This window comes from Trachinotus anak, unplaced genomic scaffold, assembly GCF_046630095.1.
Source record: "Trachinotus anak isolate AG129_WGS33_773 ecotype Australia unplaced genomic scaffold, CSIRO_AGI_Tana_v1 ptg000013l, whole genome shotgun sequence".
In the NCBI taxonomy this organism is placed as follows: Eukaryota; Metazoa; Chordata; class Actinopteri; order Carangiformes; family Carangidae; genus Trachinotus; species Trachinotus anak.
In genome coordinates, this window is record NW_027273864.1 from 5,100,576 (window position 1) to 5,124,544 (window position 23,969).

Genomic DNA, 23,969 nt, shown 5'->3' on the forward strand with positions numbered 1-23,969 from the left:
GGAATGTATCCACTAAACACACACAGCTTTTGAATTCTTGCTTGTAAGTCCTTGAGGCAGAAATGCTATCAGCAGCACAGGTGTCAGACTCCAAGTCAAACACAAGTGGCCCTTGACACCCATGAAGCAGAATTCTTTCAATCTACAGTATGTTTTCAAAAGTGCAACACCTTTATGACTCATGGCTAAAATGATACGATGAAATGATGCTTAAACATTATTTATCTGTGCAACTCGCTCAAAATAGCCTTAATGATGAAGCCCTAGGAAAAACAAAATAGAAATGTACAGATGGGTAAATGAGGGCAAATTAAAGTAAAAACCTGAATAAATGTGTGAAGAAATAGATGCTGCAAAACAGAGCACCACAGTTCACTGAGTGGGTGTTCAGGTGGGTTGAATAGGCCTCCAAGGTGTTGTTTTTTTCCTTTCAATTTGCCACCCATCTATAGATTTAAAGTTATAGAGAGACACAAAAATAAGTGGGAGGGAGTCGAACACTACATGGCCCTGATTTTGCTGTGTGGTGAATAATAAAGTCAATGATAAGGAGATTAATTACTTGAATACCAAAATTAGTTGGTTACATTACTTTTGTTACTGTACAGCTGCCTTGAAGATGCCTTTAAACAACCCCAATGCCTCCACACACACATCACATTTTCTGTATTTAACACATGGAAACAGAAAACATCATTGACCTTATAGTCTCACAAGATGCCGACCTTTGGTTTGGAGTAATGACCATCAACAATTAGCTTAGCCCCAGCACGGAGCTGGTCCTCCAGCTGCAGGGTTTACACACCCTCCAACCCTGAACATGTGGCCTGTGGCTAATGTTCCTATTAATGCAGGAGTTACCAGGAGCCACCTGTCTTGGTGAAGGATAGCTGCCTGCTCAGACCTTCACACCTTGTGCTAACATAAGCGAACATGTTCTGCACCAGTGTCTTTAAAAAATGCTGAGAGACCTTGATGTCAAACATCCATCAAACTCCTGCTAAGACAAAAAGGCTGACCTCCAAACTGTGGAAGTAACAAAGCATTACAGGGAGTAAGTATAATGTAATATCTGAATTTCAAATTGTAATCCTCTACTACTGGAATAAGAAATTGTTTTACAGTAAGATAGATAGACACATAGCCAGATAGATAGATGTATAGATAGATAGATAGATAGATAGATAGATAGATAGATAGATAGATAGATAGATAGATAGAGTGTTTTGGTGAATTATAAAGACAACACATACACATTACAGCCCAACACTGGCGGTATGTTCATTAAACCTGCAAGACCTGACTTTGTGGCCCCTGTAAACAAACTGTAAACACAACACTGATATATTATCATGCCCTTTAAACTGATACGATGAATGTGGTAGCAGAAATTTGATACTGTGCATCCAGTAGCCAAAGACATCATCTAAATACCCACAAATACACTTGTGGATGGAATTATACTGAAAATAAATGATTCCCCTTTTTGCTGCAGATCCCTAGGAACCCCCCTCAGGACCCCACTTTGAGAACCACTGTCCAAAGCTAGCTAAAAGATGGCAGAGGATATCTACACAGCCACAGAATTATCTGTGGGTTCATCGCAACATACAGCCCCTCTCACATAGGCCACAAGTAGTCATGTGGCCCATTGTTGAAATAAAAACATAGACTACAGCTGCTTTAAACAGATTAATTTAGGAATATACAAAGCACAAAACTGAAATAAAACTAGTTTTTGTCACAAGAGCCAGGACAAGAATAGATAACAGCACCAGTTTAATGGTGCTCTGCACTGATTTAACACATGGAAGTATCAGTAAGTCCTGATGTGTTGTCACTTGAGTCAGAGTTGGTTTGGGCTGAAGTCTGTGAGTTTGAAAATGAAACACATCTGGGGGTGTGGAATTAGAAAGACCTCTGCAGCTCGCCCCTTACCTCTGCTTGAAGACACTGGCTCAAGTCTAAATTGACTAGCACTAGCATAAGCTACAGAGCTTCCAGTGTTTAAGTTGAATTTGTAATAGGTGCAAGGTTCTGACAAAGAAGAAGAATGCATTGAATAAAAAAGACTGCATCTTTGTTCCTGCTGCCTCGATTTTGATTTTCGATCTTCATGAATCATGAGTCTGACAATGTTATTGTTTCACAATGCTACATCAGTGGAGTGGGTAAGGACAGTATCACGTCAGCTGATATTGTGAGACATATTCCCAAATAAAATTGTCAGTCAAATGAACACAAAGCAGAAACCTGGGGCTTTTAGGGCCCCTCAGGTTCTGGTTAACCCAGCCACAGGATATATAACCTAGGCTACAAATAAAATAACATTGTCCTATTGTGCTTACAGTGTGAGTGACCTTGTATGTTTCTGCTAAGCCTCAGGGTAATAGTACTGAGTTGCTGCAGTATTTCTACTATCCTTATGAACCCATAACAGAATTATAACCTTGCTTTTGTGCAGAGCTGACAGGGATTAATCAAATCAGCGGCAGAAACCCCTGATCAGTGATTAATTATATCAAAACTCAGCTTGCCTTTCAAAATAATAGCCTACCTTGTTAATTTAGCGGGCACAATAGGGAACTGATACCTCCGCATTATTGCTTTTCACGGGCGAGTTCCCATTATTATTTTTTTTTGTTTACAACAGTGGGCGGCTCCGGGGGCCGCTGCCCTTTGAGCTAATAAATCCCATCATCTGTGTGCGCTGAGGTGGGGGGGTCACGGCTGCGCGCTGGACTGAGTGATGAAATCAAAGCGCCTGAGCCATCCTGACGACACGGGAGGAAATAACAAGCAGCTCCTGTCATGCAGCTGCGGCACAGGGTCTGTACAAACTTCATTCAAAGCAGGAGAGAGGGAGTCTGCCTGAAGACGAAACCTCTCCACCAACATCCCGACGCATTCTTCCGCGCTGTGCATCTCTCAGGGCACAGGACAGACGTGCTGCGGAGACAGTCAGGGCTTCTGTCACCTTGTTGGCATTTTCCCCGCATGTTTATTCAGATCTGAGTACTTGTTGACAGAGAGGGACGCTGCTCGCCCCCCCCATCAACGCACGGACCGTGTGCGTGCATGCGTGTGCGTCTTCCTCCCTCCTGCCTCCCAGCATCTGACAGTGTCCCTCCCTCTTTCTCTCTCCTCCTCCTCCTCTCTCTCTCATTAGGCTTTTCACCGGCAAAACACCGACACACTCCCTTTCCCTTAAACCCGGGGAATAAGCACGGAGCGGCGGCAGGAGCAGGACCGACCCCCCCCCCCCCCGGTGCGCGCCATCCATGGTCCTCCCCTGGATGTCTGTCTGACAGGAGGGTATGTGGAAATATTTTCTCCTCTGCCAGTTTGCTCATGTCGGCTCCAGCGCTGTGTTGGTTGCGGTAAACGATTTGTTGAATGTCGGGCTTGAACGCTGTTTCCCGGGTACGTTTGTCCTTTAACCCGTAATTCGTCAGTGATCGCGGCGCTTTGTTAGATTCCTCTCTGTGCCTTTATCTGTGCGATGAGACAGCGTGTGCTCAGGCTGCAGCTGTCCAGCAGACCATCATTTTGTAACGCGCATGGACTTTGCCCACTTGCTTGCCGTCCTTTACCGGGGGGGGGGGGTGAACAATACTGTGGGACAGGAGCAGAGGCAGGAGCAAGTTGTAGCGTCGTTGTGCGCCCACTGCCTCAGTCAGCTCACATCAGACCTGCAGCCTGGCAGCAAAAACCTCCCCGGTGCTCCCGCTGCTTACAGGCTGATGTTCTCACCTCCTTGACTTTGACTCTGCCCCCCCCCCCCCCCACCGCGTCCCTCAGAGTTGTGCACCAGGAGTGAGCTGTTGTGTGTTTGTTTCAGTTTGTGTCTCGGCCTGTCAGGGCGAACTGGATCTGCTATTGGCTCAGTCACTGTATTCTCCCAACACACCCATTCAGTAATTATGCAACAGCCACACTGACAGATGCACATACACACAGGAGGACTTAGTCAGTGCTGCCACTGTCACACCCTCTCATCATCACCTCTGGTTTGCAAACACAAAGTGGTTGAGTTTTGCTTTTAAAGCAAACAAGTTGATTTGTAGTTCATATATTTTGGCCCTTTTTAAAAAAACAAAACACGAAGAATGGATCTGTCAGTGAAGTGTAAATGAAATACCGCTGAATACTGTGGAGTCATTAGGCTACAGAGGTGAAGCAGCACTCTGCCTGTTTCTGCCGACATGCTCAGACAGGCCCCTGTATGGAAATGGCCTCACCTTTGCCCCCTGGCTTTCACCAGTTTTGAGGAATTACATACAGTACTGAAGAGGAATGTTTCAGCGGTGCAGGATACTCCACTGGGATCCTGCACCGCTGAAACATGCTTTACTCGGACTGTTCTCTGTGGTTTTATTTCTACCTTAGAAGTCTCTCTGGTTCTGAATCTAGAAAAGTCCTATGAAGAGTCATCCTTAAAAGGTCTTCTGATCGACCCATAAGAGAGCTTATAATCTCACATGTCTTACTCTATTGGTTTGTCATCCTAGCTCCTCTGCAGCGTCCTGGCCTGTTCCCCATTGCTGTACAGGTGGCCTTGTGATACTCCGTCACACTCTTCCTCCAGGCCGCACACACAGTCAGCCTCGGCCGGCAGACCTGCTGTCACACAGCGTCCATGCCGTTAGAGTCGGACACACTTCTGTGCCCGCTGCGTTATCTGTGCCCAGTCGGCCTGCCTTGCCAGCCAGCCTTCCTCTGAGCATCACCTGATGCTTCTGCTCCCTCCTAACAGCCAGGGAGCCATTACCTCACCTCGGCACCAGCATCACTCTCTCCACGGTTTGCTCGTCAGTGTTTCAACATGAATTTGTGATCATATCGAGTTCAGACACATTGAAGTGAACCAAAAACAAATATTCTGTATTGCTTTATCTTCTTTTCACTGTGGCGTATATGTACACAAAGTCCTGCTACTAGTGTGTACATGTTAGTGTTTGTGCATGGGTTCAGATACCCGAGGGTGCCGCAGGGATTTCACAGCCCAGCATGCTGGCTGCCACCATTTGCAATTCAAATGAGCATGTATGAGGCATCCAGCGAGGCTCAGCAGCCGTCCTCTCCTCTGTGTGTCTCATTGGAGGCAATGATTCTCTGCACTTGTAAGTTAACTCAACCATTTCTTGTTGATTTCTCCACTGGAAAAAGATAGCACTTAGTGGTTTATCTGTACTAAACAGTACCACAGAAGAAGATTATTTTCAGGTGGCCATCTTAGTCATGGTGTATTTTGTATATATACACAGCATAATTGTGTGGGGTCACTCCTGACCCTGCCAAGGCATGCAACAGGTACTGTGTCTGTCTGTGTGTGTGTGTGTGAGTCCTGCACTTGGCTGTCATTGCTGCTGTCCCAGCTGAATGTTCTTTGACTCGCCATGTTTTTGTAGCTTGGTGAGTGTGGTCACGTCTCTTCCTGCCTGCTGAACTCCAGTGACCAATCACAGACACATGAACAAACACACACACATTTGCACTTCTATCCTTATGAGGACCTTTACTGGCACAATGCATTTCCTATCTCCTAACCCCAGGCCAGTTTTAACCTGAAGCAAATTCTAACTCTGGAGTTATAATTCTTGGTGCCATTATAACAACTCTCATTGTGATTCTATTTGTGGGTGATGGTTTCTCAGCAATAATCATTTGTTATGTTTGCATTATGTAGTTGTCTTTTTATGTAGTTATTTCAACTGGTAATGGCAGTGCCCTTTCCGTGCAAACTCAAATTGAATACCCACACACAAAGGATGCACAGGAAACAACACGTGCATGCTCCAAATGAGATACAGAAGACAAAAGCTGGTGCATGTGTGTATTTCACATAGAGTGGAAGACAACATTTGACCACTGTAATAGCCATGTTGACTGTCCTCTTCAGTCTTCTGTATCACTGAAATGCGACAGTGAACCCTCTGTACCCGTGTTTCTTCACCCAGCCGCAGATACATGTGCCGTTCTGTTACCACCAGTAACCACAGGTCTTGCCAGATTAACCAAGTTTGAAATCTTAAAGGGCTACTCCAGTGATTTACTGCTGCATGACCCTAACTCTGGGGGCATTGTGAAAAACAGATTAAAAAAATGAAAAAGGAAGATCAAAACCAGTACTGCAAACTCTTAAGATTTCCTGTATGTTAGTTTGTAGTGTAAGTGAAGCTTCAGAAACTCTGGACACTACATTTCCCATAATGCAACTCATTTGCATTTTTTTTGCCTTCCCTGCCTACTGAACGCAAACTGCCTCAAACTTGCCTGCTTCAAACGTCTTTCCCCCAGTTTATAAGTCAGGTTAAGCCTACCTGGAGCTGACCCCGAAGACATCATCAGGGTCACTTCCTCAGACTGTAGAAAGCCATATACATCTATTTTTCACAGCTGAAGAGCACTTTACATGATAAGTAAATTGATGATGTGTGGAATATGTGGATTTCCCCTTCAAAGGTCCCATATTGTAAACTTTTCCTGTGTTTTATGTGAACTGTTGATATCAATAAGAAGATATATTTTTGGTTTTAAGAACCAAAAACCATCTCAGTGCGGTTTTACAGTCCTTGGAAGGAGTCTAAAATGAAGTCTTAATGCAAGTACTGAAGCTCGTCCAGAGGTTTTGGGACAACATGGTGAAGAAAAACAGATTTTACTCATCACCTTGGTTTGTTTGTGTGTGTCAGAATGAATATTTACAACTTCCCATATGCAAATCAAAGGCTGTTTACACACCATGTAACTAATACGTGATACCTGATAACTCATGAGCAGCACTGTTGTATTGATTGCTGGCTGATATAGCTGCAGTACGACCGAGATACAATGCACGGCGGCTTTGTGTTTGTTTCCCCAACAAACAGAGACTTAATCTTATTCAGTTTTACATGCTCTTTTATCAGCTTTGTTTGGAATAACCAAAAGAGGATAACACAACATTACAACAGCTCAGTCCCACAACAGTTCTCACAGTGGCTGTGTGCTTTTGTTTGATGGGAATTGAATTAAGCCTCATCAGGATGCTGCAGCCACTGTTATGGTGCAGACCTGAGCATCACATTGTCTCGCTGCATGATCTTTAATGGTGTGTCCAGTGGTTGCCTGCAGCTACGTCCACAGCTACTTGCTCCTCCTTCCTCCTTTTATTGAGGGTCTCTTCCGAAACCAGTTGCAACCCTGTTGCTGTCTGTGTGATTAGGGCTTTATTTTTAGCTTTGGTTTTTACTCACACAGCTTTGTGCGATTTATTGCCTTCCTCAGATTGCATCATTCTGCCTGCACTCGGGTGTGAGAAGAGAGAAAGAGAAGCTATTTCATACCATGAGACAGTTTTATTTCACCATTTTATTCCCCCGCCCTCAGTCATACAGCTCTTCACAGTTGATGGGAAGCATCACTTTGTCCTTCTGAAGGGGAGGCAGAGAGCTGTACCCTGAGCAGCAGCTCAGCAGCCTGCCTCCGCCTCATGATTACAGTGAGTCAGCAGGTTCTCCTTTTTTTTTTTTTTTTTTTACCCCCCCCCACCCACCCCTTTCCTTTGCATACCTACACTCGTCTCCCGCGTTGCTTCCCTCTCGACTTCTGCCTTCTTTGAACAAATCCCTCGCCTCTCAAGGATGAGACTCATCTTGTTGTTGTCTGGCTTTGATCTGGTGCAACGATAACCATAATGCTGCTCGTTTCTTGCCTCCCCACAGTAAAGTGGAATTTACATTTCAGGCAAAGTTTGTTCACATGGGGAAAGGGAACAGTTGCCACTTCTTTCCAGCCTGTTTTTTCTGCCTTCATTGTGGCCTGCTATGGAAATATTGTTTCTCCAGCTATTTTGGCCTCTCCCAACAAACCATGCCAGCAGCTTTTGTTTTCTTTGGGCCACTTCACACTTAGCAATCATTAATTAGAGCCTCTGCATTCAACAGTTGTGGGGGAAGGCTAATTCCATTGTTGATCTGTGTCCATTTCCCCGATGATTGGAGTGTGCGACCGGCTGAGTCTCTCACATTGTAGAACGCTGGCGAAGTGAGGAAAAATACGTACTGAGGTCGATTTTAGTGCAAATGATTTATAAATACATAAAACAAGACCTAAAAAGAGGATTAAGCGAGATTAGACTTGCAAAAAAGTACAACAATAGCATGCTCACTGCTGCAGAGTAAATTCCTGAGTTGATTTGCACTAAAATAATTTTCAATGAGGTTGCACGTTACAGGTGAAGTGAAACTGAATTTGGGTTTTCAGGATGACGGTCCCTTGGTAACTGCTGTGTGATTAAAAGTTGTTGCGGCTGCTGTGTGGTTAATGAGATATGCAGCTCCACTGAGGAAGGTGGGCAGACTCTTGACCCCTACATGATATTTCAGTGGTAATTAGACTGAGAGATGATTGTGCACCAAATGGCCAGTGAAGCAGGAGACTGCAGCCTGCATCGGGCTGTGGCTGGTTGTCTGCTTGTCAGAGAGCACCCAGTGTATTTCACTGCGGAGAAAAGCGTGTGTTGAGGGGTCGTGTCGGCTGTTTGTTGCAGTGGTCTGCGGAGGAGCACGTACACAATCTACTCCCAGTCCCTTTGGGCTTGTCATGTGGCTTCTAAACTGGTCAGACAGGTTGGGAGGCAGATCCAGGCACAGCTGCAGTCATTGCTCCACACTTCGTACACTCACAAGAGGTGTGTGTGTTTACAGTTCTGAGTTATAATCTGTGGAAGCACGTGACACACGTCTCGTGTATTTACCGTGTGGTTCATGCTTTTTTGGTTTGTTGCACCAACTTGCTTGTTGCTGTGTTTGCAGCCTAGTGAAGAATCAACTGAACCGTACATACACACACACACACACACACACACACACACACACACACACACACACACACACACACAAAAACACACACAAATACACACAGGCAATCTGGACTATGTGGCAAAACATACTGGTTGTGTACAGAGTCATTCTTCCATTAAATCCCCATGAGAACATTGTGTTATTAGTTGTCTGTGAGCTAAAGTTTGACCATATGCGAGGCCAGAATTCATAGTGTTATTAGTCATGTTGACCATGTCGTACTTTAAAGGATTGCGCCGTACTTCATCACAGATGGACTTGTCTATGAAGAGTCTCATTCATCCAGGTCATGGCACTCTCAGGGTTTTATGAACTGGACTTGCTTGAAGGTCTTGACGACATCTGAAGCCTTTCAGATGAGAGGTGAAACAGCTACTAAATGGTCTTCTGGTGAGATATATTCTGCCACATTTCTTTTTCCAAGGTCAAGAATGAAATTACACTCAAAACTTTCAATCTGTAACCAACACGGTGCTCAGGAAAATGAACAGGACACTTCCATCTGCTGATGAAGACGTGCGATCCAACTGAAAGCTGTGATATTTTTGTCAACAATCATAGCGTGTTTGAGCATGATTTAGTCCATTTGGTTTGTATACTGCAGGTTTACTTTCATGCAGACTGTTTTCAAAGCATTCCCCGTTTTCAATTATTAAATGTATAAGGTCCCATCTTCAGTTTACATGAGAATAATCCAATTATAGAGACCTAAAGCATTGTTTAGATAGATGATCCATCACAGTGAATATGTTGACTTTTATAGTTGTTAGTCACAGTATGGTTGCTGAAGAGGTCTTGGGTCAGTCGGAAAAAACCAACATTTAGAACCTCTCACTGACTTGATCTTGCTCATGTCGGTTCATTTGGTCAATACTTTCCCTACTGTGAACATTCATAAACTGTCTGCTTGAAAAGATGAGAGAACACTGAGCCTGAGAGTACGTGCACAGTAATGCGTTTAGTTTCAAACTGCATCTCTTTTGCTGCGTTTACACCTGGTGTCCACACTACTCTGGAGTTTTCGCATTGTGATATTGATTATAAGTCATATGGCCCAGCTCTAGTGGTTAGTAAGAGGGCGAAGGAAAAAAGGCAGCAACTTGAAGTCTGAAAGTCTGGGACACTGGTAAATCAGACAGTGTTGTATCCAGACCCACTGACATGGCTTGAGTCAAAACAATGGTGGTGTATGGTTATAGATAAAAAAAAACAACTGGTGTGGGTGTTTTGAGGGGTGCCATATGCCACTGTAGTTCACCTGCTTATTAGGAAAGTCTTGAATTGCTATGGTGCATTCATGGGTTGTTTGAACATTAGAAACTTGATCAGCTGCAAAACAGAATCTATTTGATGTAAGAAGCTTTAAAATTCATGTTTCTGTGTTTTATGACTCCCACATTTACTGGTCTTGCATTTTATTTTCTGATAATGTGGTTCACGAGTTTAATTATAGTTCAGTTCATCTAGAATTTGTCTCTCAGTCCAGACATTGAGGCTTGCCACCATGAATATGCACTTTCCACCGGATTTTCATGTAACCATAACAGAACGGTAAAAATAAATGTTCACTGGGATGCCTTTCTCAAGAAAAGCAGGTCTCCACACTTGAAAAAACACATTCAAAATAGAAAAACAATGACATTACAATCGAAAGTATTGTTAGTATTGTTGCCATGGTTGAAAAATTACACAAGCTCTGTTTTGATTTATGATAATTATTTTCTCTTTTTAACTCCCCATGTGTATAGTTACAGTTACAGTAATTATAATCTTCCAGTGCGTATAGTACAGTATGTCCATCACAGCTGAATAAGCTGCATGCTCTGTTCTTCCTCTTGCCGCCTTGTTCCTCTCACCTCATGAATAAAACCGAACAGGTGTTCTCATCTACAGCGGGTCTCTGTAAAACCACACACTGGTTTTTCTGCGGCATCATTACAGTGTGCGGCTTTGTTGGGAGTATGTTTCAATAATAAACCCAGAGCAAAATCTACTAAAAATATGCAAAGGAGCAGTGGTTTGTAGCAGAAATGTAGTGTTGGTGTATTTTAGGATGGTCCACACCTAACTGAAACTTCTGTGTGTTTGTTTTTAGATCACTCATGTATTTGTGTTGTTATCACGTCCCGCACAACATTTTCACTTCTCTCCCCGAGCTGCACTCAAAGAGTTGTAAGGCCACTCCTCAGTTACGGAAACCACTCATTGTTTTGGCATCAGTGTTTTTTTTTTTGACTGCAGGCTTTTCTCTAATTGTGCTGCGGTTTTTACAGCATCTTTTTTGCTGAAATGTTTTCACTCTTCATGCACTGATCATTGATAGATTGTCTGTTATGCATAGATTTTTTTTTCTCCTTTGCTTTTATGTTGGCAGCGATAATGCAAGGCTCCTTCATAATTCATGCCATGATTGATGTCACTCTGGTAGCAGTTTTCATGCTGCAATCTCACCAGACACATTTCCTCCAACAGCACATAGTGCTTCCAAATGCCCCAGTCCACAGATTAAGATGTTTGGTGTTGGCTTTCAACTGCCATTTAGCAAACCACCCTCTGTTGTCCACATAGTAGTATTGCTTGGCAAGTGACCTGCTCTCAGAAAAGTTTAAAAGGCAAATCTAAAATGTTGTTGAGTGGTACTGACGTGTCTTTTCAGCCTCAGTCTCTCTGTGGTTGTCCCTGTCTATACTTAAACAAATACTGAGCTCCTTGTTCAGCATCTTTACAAATCCTCTGACACTGACACCAATAACACAGAGAGCTCCTGTAGCTTCCTTTCAGGCCCAGCACTGATCCTAATAAGGAGATGAATGGCTCTATACAAACAGTAGAGTTGAGCTGGGGACTGGATGTATGCCCACTGCCTCTCTCTTTCTCTGTGTGCTGCGGGTGAAATGCCTTTTTCAGTCTCCTCTGATCTGCTCTTGGTGCTGTGGTGAACCGGTCAGTGGTCAGTTCAGGTGTGGACACAGGAGATAACTCCCACAGCTCCTGGACGAGACGAAGTTGGTAGTTTGATTAAATTTAAAGCCTGAAAGACACACGACCTTGGTAGAATGGAGTGGAAATGCTAAAAAAAGTGGAGACCTTATTGCAAAGTTGTCACTGCATCTGAATAACTCTGATAGAGTGAGAAGCTAGAGAAGGAATGTATTGGTCTTTGACCATCATCAAACCCTCATCTTTACTCCCATTGATTCATGTGATTCATATGTTTAAATTCAGCTTTTTTAACAATGTATGTGAATAAAGAAGTGAAAATGCAGCTTAGCCCCTTTAAATTGCAAAACAGCTAGCTGGGTCGGCTAAGTTCCTTGCTACGGTTCATTAGTAAAGATCTATATTTTTAATTCCTATTTCAAAAATACATTAAATGCTGATTTTCACTGAATAACTTAAGCTTTGGCGTATGAGAATATAATTTAAGATTGTAGAGTTAACAAATAACAAACAGCTAGCTAGATTAGCTAGTTTACTTCCTATGTCTTGCAAGCACCACAGCTAGTACCTTGGTCACTATATGTATGTATATATATATATATATATATATATATATGTAATATGAAGACAAAAAATAATTTATTATAATTATTATTAATTTAAACAAGATAATTTGATATAAATAGTTTCTTTCACAGGACGAAATGTAAAGCAAAAATGCTAATGCTAAAAGTTAACTTTTGACTTGATGTTTTCTAAAAAATTCACCAGTCTAAGTTACTAAACCACCCAGCACATTGTGAACCTGCTTGCATGGAAGTGGAAATTTCCACATGGAATATGCAGTAGAGTAGCGTATAGTTTCAAGATGGATTTGATCAAACTGTTCAGAGATTTGATTCCAACGTGTGTATTGTATGTATGTGTAAAGTATGTTTTGAGTGTAGGATGAATCATCAAATATATTTTAGAAGAAATGAGAAAATAAAACATGCTGTCTTTAATTTGTTGATACTAAGGGACTGATGGAGACATAAGAATCACAGAAAATCATACTTATTTTTTACTTTGCTGTTTGCTCCAAGTAGGGTCTTTTTCTACACCAGCAGCTGGCCTCATATAGTCTGTATGGTCCCCAAATAGTTTGTCTTAAATGTGGACAATGGATTGAATAGGTGCTCTGTGCAACCATGATGGATTGGTGTGGATGGTGGATTTTAGAAATGCTGTTAAGGGGAATGAGTTTCACACTTGGGGGAAGGCGACACTGTGAGAAAGTTTTTTTTTTTTTTTTTTTTTGGTCTATAACTCTGCTTCAACACTGGAAAATAATCAGCAGGGGCCTTTGCACACACCCACACCGTCCTCAAGTACATTTCAGGGCCATATCAAGAACCACTATCATTTTAGAAATGGAAACAAGCTCCATTAAATTCCTGAAGTCTGAAAACATTTAATATTGATACAGATATTTGTTGATTGTATGGAAATTAGCTCTTCGTTGCTTTCATTACAGGGAGAGAAAGAAATTACAAACCGCAGCACTGGACGCTAACACTAAATGCTTTCATACCCGTCTGAACTAAATATTGTAAAGATCAACTGTGCAGGAAACATGCATTAATTGTTTTTCAGATAGAAGATGTCATGATAAGTTTACCTGCGCACAAATATACAGCAAAATGAGAAGTGACCATTCTTGGAAATACATTTTGATAGAGGAATATTAAATTCTTGAACGCTAAAAGCCTCAATATCTGCTCTTATTTATTTCTTCTAACAGAGCTGGATCTCAACATAAATGTTTCCCTTGTAAAGTGGCCTGCATTTGCACATGTTGTGTAACAGATAGGAAGATGTGGGAGTGAAATGGTGCACCGTCACAACATCACTGGGATTATATGTATTTTTGTTGTTCCTTGGTAGCAGCCAGCAGTGCTTTTTAGCAGCATATCTGCACACTCTGTCCTTTAATTGTACACAAAGGAAATAAATCATGTGTGAAATTCACCCAAAAAATAGAATAACTCTCTCCCACAGGGCAGCGTTTACTCAGAATGACTTCTTGGGGCTGGATTGCGGAAAAAAAGCAACAAACCTAAATCAAGTGTTTCATTTAGTTTCCTCTTAACTGCTTCCTTCACACTTTACTAAGACAGGCCAGGCTAATGTTTGTTTATAGAGAGTTGCACTGTGTTTAAGGATGGAAGTCAGTGCTTCTGGTCACTTATTGTTTGGGCTGAGAACAGACTTGATTCTGTCTCTGCATCTGAGCCATCACTTCTCATCATTACTCAAGTATTTGCTTGCTCAAGTCCTAAACTTTAAGGTTTGAGTCCTAATCAAGTCATAATGTGCTCTTCACCAAATGTAATGCTGTTTAAACAACGGATGAATAGGCCTAATATATTAAATTTACACAACTTATAAATGGTTTTTAAAGGTTGTATTTATTTGTTAGAGCAACAGCTAGCATCAGAACCTCACACATTGCTCCCATTCCACAGCATGTTTTCGTTTCAGGTGCTGGAACCGGTTTGTTGCACAGTTTCTCCCAGGTTGAGACTGTACCTGTGGTGCGGTGTGTGACTGATGTACATGCAAAGACTCATGCACTTTAGAGAGTGTTATTTCTGTAGCTATAATTTACAGATGTGTCCTAAATGCCTCACGTGAAGATCCAGGCTGTCAGTAGATGCAAGCTGAGCAAAGAGAAGCCTTTACTGCAGCGCCCACAACTCGGACAGGTGTGTGGATTAGTTAGTTTGAAAAGGGTGAGGTGGTGTTTGAATGTTTTTACACGTCAGTCATATGTCACTCAAGTTTCCGCCCAACTGGAGAGATGAAAAATGACGGCAGACAAAAACCATATGTCATGTCATATGTGTGCACCGATGAGGACACTGTTCCAAATTAATACATGAAACAAACATTTACAATACATGAAATATAAATACATAAGAAATAAGAACATAAACATTTTCAACATTTCATCATTTAAAGTTTGACTGTTGCTCTCATAATTGCCTCATCTCGCTGCACCTCCTTCTTCTGCAGTGGTTTAATGGTGCCTAACTGAAGAAATTAGCATCACCAACTGTTCATCTCAATATGCTCAAATCCTATTCACATAAGAGTACTGGATGGAAATACATGTGAATTTGCATTTTCAGTTATAATTTGCATTTTTGCCAATGTTCTGGAAATTTGGTTAAAATCTGTGCTACTATTAGGATGCAAACTTGCCTACTTAGATGAGAAGATTAATACTTGCTCTTATTTTTGTAGGATAAACATGAAGCTAAAACCAGAAGTCAGTTAGCTTAGCATCAGAAATTAACAAGCCTGGCCGTTTTTTACACTTCTGTTTTCATACGGATTAAGATATGTAGATTTCTAAGTTGTGATATTTCTACAGCATTAGCATTAACAGCTATTTTATTACTAGTCTAGAAGAAATGTTGCGAGTTCAGGATCAAACTTGATATCTTTACTTGCCAAGAGCTGTCTCCAGCAGTGGAAAGCAACTTTAGTCTCAATCATGTCTTTTCTTCTTTTGAAGTTAGCATGCTAACCAGCTAGCCCCCCCAGCTAGTGTTTCACTTTCCGATGGCGACTTACTGTAGCCTCCAGTCTGCCCTGAGATGTAGCACTGATCAGAGGGCGTATTATAACCTCTTATAAATGCAGCAATGGCCGAAGCTCTTGTCGAGAGACAATCACAACCACGTTTGGCGGCAGAGAAAACGTACACATAGCCACTTTAACGTTGTGAATTAGTGAGAGAGGCAGATTTTGGTACCTTCAGACAGAGCTAGCTGTTTCCTCCAGTTTCCAGTCTGTTTGCTAAGCTAACTGGCTGTTTGGTGTAGCCTTATATTTAGCACTGACACTGTCCAAGTACATGAGGCTGAAAATGTTTAAAGAATACATTAAGAGGCTGCACAGCACTGCCAGCCACTGTGTTGTCACTGAAATGAGGAGCTGGGTTTTTACACCACCTGATGAATGTGACAGATAATTGAATGTTCTTTTGTATCTGTAAATGTTAAGAGGATCTTGTCAGTAATCTGTCAACTTTGTGCAGTTGCTCTTCCATCCGCCTCCACATAGTCTCAGTCAAGAAGGGCTGTGTGCTGCCATTACAATTTTCCAATAGATAAAAAAACAAAGCAAATTAGATGACTTGAACAGAGTCTCGATGACACATTTGACATTTCACTGTGATCGATACACCCTCGCCGCGGCTACAACCCCATGAACTCAATAACAAATGTACATGGATGGGTGGAGCCGGTCGGGACCAGCATCATTCACATCTCTGTGCTGCGTTGTGTCATCACGTAATCCCTCAACACTCTGCCTGATACTCACAATTCACATTTATTACATTTTTCACATTTTACATTTTTTAATATTTTATATTTAGGGGAACATTTCTCAGATATTGTAGAAATTTACTTTGACGTGTTCATATTTAGTTCATATTTATTTTTCTCTTTGTCTTGAAGCATCAAAAAATGTACTGTAAGTGATGCTGGGTAAAACACAGAGATGGATTTCAAGTCCCACTTTTCGAGGATCAATGTTTATGTAACCCTAATTCATATTCACATTCAGTCGTCAGACTGGAAATAGACATACGGCTTTAGAGAATGAGCAGCAGTGTGACTACCAAAAGAACATTCAGTCCGGTCCAACTACAATCATCTTGTATTGTGTGCTTGTCTTCAACTCCCATGAACCCTCCCATGTCCTACTCTAGTGCTGCTGCTGCCTTTGGCCGCTCATTTTAGATTCACAACCTCAGTGATGGTGTTCAGGGTTAATGGAGCTGCACCCATGTAACTCTAGTCCATTGTCCTGTCCTATCAGCTACAAGCTCCCTTCCCTCCAGGAAACTAGCCATTGCTCCGCTTGCTACTGACCAGTCTCCGAACATTATCCCCTCTCACAGACCTACCCACTGTAGTCAGTGTAATAGAATCGCTCCGCTCTGTCATAAATTTAAAACATCTCATTCGATAGTTCCACTTCAGGCCAGATTTATTAATATAAAAAGACATGCAAATTTGCACTACGCATTTCATTCAATTTGCAACACTGCAACCGGTGTGTATTTAGCTCTTAATTTACTAAGGCAGCAGCTCAGCAGCTCATTACGCAGCCAGCGCCTGGGACTGCGCTTCAAGCTCAATCTCTGTGTGAGGGAGAGAACAGCAGTCCTAGTTTGGCGATGGGATTTGTCTAAGATTAGCAAGCTCAGACAAGAAATGATAATGTAAGGTAGAGGTTACTGATGAAATTACAAAATTCAAGAAAGAGACACAGATGCTGAGAGCGGAGCAGGTGGAGGGTGGAGATGGTGTTGATGCGGCTGACGTCTCTCTAGAACACTGAGGTAAAGACAGTCAAAGGCAACACCTATTAAAAGAGCAGTTGCGAGCCTACAGTGATTTTACAGTTCAGTGAACGTCATGCTCAAGTTAAGATTTAATGAATACAAAATGATTTGCAGCTCCCTCTTGCCTGTTTGTCTGGTGATCTGAAACTTCAAATTTTTTGCCAGTTTTGTTTTGTTTTGGATGCAGTTTTGTTTTAGTCTGACCTACTCTTCAGAAGCAAAGTATTGCCCCCTTGGCTTCGGCAAGTTGTGTGAGCCTGTAGATATACATGTAGTTCCAGAGCTTTTTCACTGGGGCTACATGGGAGCTGAATTATTCATTGGTGACACCAGAGGAGCTGATGCAGTATGTTTGGTTTGTTTGGTTTCCTGCTGTTCTGATCTACTTTCTGATCGCCACTAGTTTCAGTTGGTCTCGATGAGCTGGTGATGATGAAACAATTAATTTATTAGATCAGTCTGGTTGCATACCAAACAAGGATGTTTGTTTCCATAAGGGCTGAATGATATGCAAAAAAAAATCATATTGCAATTGTGATAAGAGTCATGATTTGAGTTGAAATTATGCATTTCATTTTCACTGAGAAAAAAAAAATGCTGATGATTTGATTTTCATTGAGGCTTGTACCAAACTAGCATGTTCCCTTACATCCTGAAAATATGATTTGTAGGCCGGGACATCTCTGTAGCACCACAGTGTGTCTTTTATGGTATGATGTTGTGACACATTTCACCTTTATCAAAAAAAATGCAGCTCCTGTGATTCGGATATTGCACTCGGCCATATTGTGATTTCAATTATATTTCGATTAATTGTTCAGCCCTAGTGTCCACCATTCTCTTGTTGGCTGTTTTTGTCTCTTCCAATACCTTCCAAATAGCTTAGCTTAATTTAGCTTCTAAATGCACCACTATGCTCACCAGCTAGTTGCTGTTAAGTTTGTCTACAATTTTCCAGTTTTTATTTGAAGTGTTGATATCCATAAGGAAATACATCTGTGGTATTAAGAACCAAAAACCATCTAAATGTAGTTTTACATCTTCCTTCTCAGACTTCTCTCTGGAGCTCTAGTAACAACAGGTCGGTGAGAGACTCTGAGTCTCTCTTCTGATTGGCTGACTGTTTTCTGAGCGATTGAGTAAAAATATAGCAGATTTCAGGTAAACACTTAGAGACAGCAAATCCTACAAGGTTGGATGGTGGGTCCAGGTGGGTGGGGCTTGGGGCGTGGCTGAGAGCAGGTGACTCTGTTGTGACATCACAAAGTTCCAGAAGTCCTGACGGCTGGTTTTAAGGCTCAGTGTCTGAATACAGGCTGTGTGCATTTCTCTGTGGACTGAGGCTTTGATACTTTCACAGTATTAATATAGAACCTAGACCTGCTTTATGATCAACAAAGACATGGAAATCTCACTTTATACAATATGGGACCTTTAACAACAGCAGTGAGATCAGACCAAATCCAGATGAGATCTAAAAGTAAAGAAAAGCTGCGTAGAGCTGAGGGTAATGGCAGAATGTGGTGATAATTATCTTTTTTTTTTCTTCACTACAGTCGACCCCTTTCAAATTACAACTAGTTTGATTTATTATTTATCTAAAAGTATTGATTGTGGGTGCTTTAAGTAAATATGAGCAATGAGAACTTGCCTTAGGTGATTCTGGTGCAGAGATGGGGGAGCATTGAGATTGGATCAGCTGGGGAATGGTAGAAACCCTGCTGTCGTATTAAAGTAAATCAAACTGGATTTTGTTTGTCAAGCGTCTGGTACTTTCTTGGTGTGGCTATGGTGTAGCCGTTGTAATTCTTGGTGGAGTTACAGCCCTATCCAGCCCCACCCAAGTGCTGCCTACGCATGCAGCCTGAGCCTCAGATACTAGGCAGTGTAACCTGGGCTGTTTGATCAGTAACATGTGGAAACACGGGACCAGAAAGTGTAAGAAATGTGGTGCAATATGCTAAATTCGGCCTCATGAATCATATCTTTCTCTACTGTAATGTTGTCTTGAAGAAAAAACTCTTTATACCACAACTGCCAACATTAGCTAAATACGTAATATCTGAATAAACTGTAGAAAGAAAGAAATTTTAAACAGTCGATTTTGAAATTTTTCTTCTTTTCTTTTATCTGACACAATTCCTCATACCTTCTTATTTTACAGTGCGGTTTATTATCCACACAACATTCAAGTGAATCAATTATCTTTGCCTCAGTGGAATGAGATGGTCCTCTGTTGAATGCCAATCTGTGTTTGTTTCCACAGTAACTGTTATTGTTGCTGTGTGTAGCTCCGTGCCTTGGATGGACTCAACGAGCTCTGGGCCTTTCTGTAGCCTTTGGCTGATAATTAAAACTGCCACATAGTCCTGGCAACATCCCGTTGTTTGGATTTTTCAACTGGTGAACAAACAGAAAACTAAATGGTCTGGTTGGGGTGATTGGCCTTTGTGGCATCTCACTGGTGTCAATGCAATTGACTGCTCAGTTTGAACATAAAAAATGAATGAGCTCAGCCGAGGCGTCCACCTCTCCGTGCTGGCTCATGTACATCATTTATTCCTTTATTATTGTTCATCATGCCCACATTCATAATTCATGTTTATTATACTTATACGTTTTTCATATTTTATGGTTTGGCGTGATTATCCATTTCTCAACAACTCCTGTCCAGTGTGGGTTTGTTGTCTCTGTGTGAATATTTTATGTCTGAAGATGGAGAGTACGTTGGCTGCAGCATAATTAAATGTTTCCATTCAAATGATTGGTTATAGAGAGAAATTGCAGTATCCTTTTAGTGCTGATTTGTTCTGTTTTTGCCTTTGAGCAGTGTTCAGTGCAGAATTAAAGACAAGCTTTTTATCTAATTCATATTATTATATATATGAATTTCTTATTGCAGAAGTTCTGCAGAAAGCTGCAGTGTGTATGTGTGTGTGTGTGGCCTGTCAAAGATTATTTTTCACAAAAAATTCTTTCAGTTTTTAGAGAAGTAAAACTCCCTTTCAGATTGATGACCACTACATATTAAAGAATTCTTGATTGATTTTAAATCCATTTCTGGAATCCTAAGTGGGAGCAGTGGAGCATACAAGCTTTTCACTTCAAAAGTGTTAAACAGTCAGCTTTCACATGGCAGCAATACAGTGACTGTCTCATGCAAAATAATCTATGCACGAACCAAAAGATTTGTTTTTAAAGTCTCATAAGGCTGCTCGCATAAAAGCACACACATTTCTTATTAGTTTGATACTTCTCCATCTCACAGGACCTAAAATCCTCCAAATTCAGCTGATGTTCCACTAATTCAACATCTTATACCTCTAATCCTGTGTCTGGAAATGCATAATATCTGCCAGGTTTTGGAAAAAATTGACTGAAGCTGAACTTGACAGACCCTGACAGACTCTGAGTCTCTCTAACACACTGTGTAATATGTACACTGTCTTGTCATATTCACAAGTATTTGGCCCATTAGAGTTTAAAACAGGAGGGAGACTGACAGCAAAGGTGACAGTGTCTGAACATGAGGACGTTTAGTTAATACTCAATAATAGGGATGAGTAAAAAAGTCCAGGAGGAAATCTTAAAACTCTGAGACTGATCTTTGCATCTGTGCTGTTCCTAGGGGAATTACATTAACACTATAATGTTTTGTAGGCTGTGGTTACATTCAGGCCTGCACAATATGTAAAACATCTAATGTTGAATAGTGGAAATCAAGATATTACTGTATGATGGGCACCAAAAGGTTGTTTAAACCTTTAGCTGGTTACATGAGCTGCCTTGGGTAAACACATTTCCATAAACTGTGATGTAGATATTTACAGTAAGTGCATTTTTTTAAATTTTCAGTTTGAGGATAAAAAACCTGAGTGGAAACACGATACATTTTAACAAATGTCACAAAAACGTTTTCAATGCTTGGCTGAAGTCGACAAGTTTGTGTATCGATGAAAATTAAATGTAACAAACTGAATAAGATTTAATGAATAAATCCTGACAAACATGAAGCATATGACTTATGCTGCATTCACGTGCTCCTCAGATGGTCCCATGTCCTGAGTTGGGAAGTTGTCCTTCTGGTTTTGGTGTGTTCATGTGCTTTTAAGTCAGAGTGTGGAAACAACATGTACGGTACAAAGACGACACCATCAACCAAACATCTACTTTCACCCACCATTTTCCTACATATATGACATCAGCAGGTTGTGCACCAACATTTTTTATGTCTTTCCAAGTTCCCCCAACTTCAGAATCACTTGACACTTCCAAGTCGGAAATACATTTTTCCAATTATTCCGACATCACATGAATGAAAGGTTATTATAACAGAAGCTTACACTCCACTGAAAAGATGAGAAATAGCAGCAGATGATTGTGGAAAAGTTTTTGCAAACTAATACATGAAGAAAATGTGATATTTCCACTGTTTTCTACATTGTTGTCCATTGTATTAACTTTGACGAGAGCTTTTTCAATTACATCATCTTAATGTGCCCTCTTTTTCTGCAATGGTTTAACGGCACCCGGGTAAAGAATTAGTGCCACCTTTATCTTGATGCATCCAACTCCTGATATTTACATAACAGCAGTGGATGGAAATTAATGTGGATTTGCTTTTGCCAATTTTCTGGAAATATGGTTAAAACTTGCGCCACATTTGAATAAAAATCTGACCAGTGACTCTAGGTGGCTCTGTGAATCAGGCAATCTGCGAGAGGGACAGACTGAAAGTAGACTAGCTCTGTGTTTGTTAATGAAGTGTTATCTGGTTAAGTGACGCCATGGGAGCTGACTGAACAGTGAACAGATTCTACCTCAGTCTATCCGTACCTGCTGCGTAGCTAATGGTAGCTGGAAAGCTGCCTGCAGATATTAGGTTAATATCAAAAATACAAACAGATAAATTGGTGAGCAGACTTATTGCATTGTACCTTGTCAAAGCATTTGGTAGTGGTATTCCATATGTTCCTGTTTTCCTTGGCCTCCCATTTGGTTCACAATTTTATAAATGGGAAATGGATTTCCTATTGAACCTGTAATTTGCACTTTTGTATTAAAAAGAAAACAACAGTCTTGCTAAATTGTGGAATAAAAAGGAAGTTCAAGTTCCCTGGATGAATGCTGAGATGAGCTTTGCCCAGTATTGGCATTTAACTAATGTAACTGAACCATCAAGAATTGAATTGTATAGAAGAGACTGATTAAAAATGGAAGTCAGTGCCAAATTCCAACATTCCCCACCAAAAAAGTGATTACGGAACATTAAAAGGATCACCTGATCAAGATTTAGCCCTTAAATGACACCTACTACCCGAAAGGACATTATCTCGGTGTGAATGCCATGCCCTTAGTTGTCTTGAGAATTCTTCATCCAGTCCCTTTTTGTTTCTCTTGTCTCTCAGTAATCATCCCTCTCTCCCTTCTTCCACTTTGGGCCCTCTCTGAGCAGTGTTGCACCTCGGTCACCGCTCCAACCTTTCATGACTCTCGTATTGACGTGATGTGGGCATCTTGGCCAGACTCAGAGGGAACATTGATTATACAGGGCGACAGGTTATTAGCCATCTCTTTTGTTTACCCACCTGAACAGACTTCAGCAGAGGTTGAGAGCAGGAAGCAGAACGAGGATCAATGTCAGATTCAGAGCGAAGCTTTTTATCAAACCACATCAATCACAGGTGTCTGCCACTGACTCATCCTTCATACTTATTTGATAGAACCTCAATTTAGCCATCTTCTCAACGTTATTACAATACCTCTCCAACAGCCGGGGGCATGCAAGCCTCTTGTCAAAATAGTCTAAAACTCCATCAAGTTGTCAGTGGTGTCATCTTTTATGTGCCAGAACTGTATATTAAGGTCAGAATGAGCTGATGGTTTTTGCCAGTTGGAAAAAAGTTTACTTTTTGACCCCTGTGGGTGAATTCATCCTCTGCATCTGACCCATCCTAACTTCTTAGGAGCAGAGGTCAACTATTCTGCAGTGCCAGGGGATGAAGTGCTTTTCATTGCCTAAGCCAACAGCAATGGCAACAGTATTTTTAATACCTAACATGTATGACTTATGGCGTGGGAGGAAACCAAGCTAGCCAGAAGAAACCCACACAGACTCGTCGACATCATGTCAACTCCAGACAGACGCAGTGTGTCCCAGGGCCTTCTAACAGCCAGCCACTGCACCAACATGCTGCAGAGTATAATTCAATTACCACGCCTTAAAGATGACAAGAATGATGCAAAAAGATGTAATTCCATCAACTTGAAAGTGATAACAGGAGAAAAACTCTCCTTCTTCTATGAAAGAAGTATCATCAGTGAGGAGTCTGACAACAACTGCAAACATGCAGCTAGAGTCATAAAGAACGACCTTCAGTGACAAGATGAACGAGTCCTGCAACAGATAGTTTGGCCTCCACAAAACCCTGATCTGCACATCTTGGAGTCAGTCTGAGATCACATGAAGAGACACTGAGAAATCCTTAGAGGAACTGTACCAAGTGTACCAACTTCTCCAAACTGATCAGAACAACGTACCTTGAGAAACTGTGCAAGTGTATTGACGAGAACAGGTGCTGTTATGAAGGCAGAGGGTGGTTGCACCAAATATTGATCTGATTCAGGTTTTATTCTGTTTACTAAACTTTGAAGTTAATTGATGAATAAAGCATTCATTGCATTATTATTGAAAACATCCTCTCTTTACTTTTAGTGGCTCAGACTTGTCAATGTAATGTGTCTCATTTCTGAGGGGATATATTGGAGGCAGAAAGCAA

General features: G+C 41.4%; 1 protein-coding gene across 11 annotated transcripts in view; it reads left to right on the forward strand.

Moving 5' to 3' along the window:
- Nucleotides 1–3,037: 3,037 nt before the first annotated feature.
- The window catches only part of LOC139630093 (band 4.1-like protein 1), an 85,526-nt gene continuing 64,594 nt past the window's right edge, over nucleotides 3,038–23,969 (forward strand). The window contains exon 1 of one of the 11 annotated variants that reach the window (XM_071493207.1): nucleotides 3,038–3,315. The gene's annotated coding sequence lies outside the window, so the exon portion shown is untranslated. The remainder of the gene's footprint in view (nucleotides 3,316–23,969) is intronic. The other 10 variants (XM_071493202.1, XM_071493205.1, XM_071493206.1 and 7 more) reach the window with 10 other exon arrangements.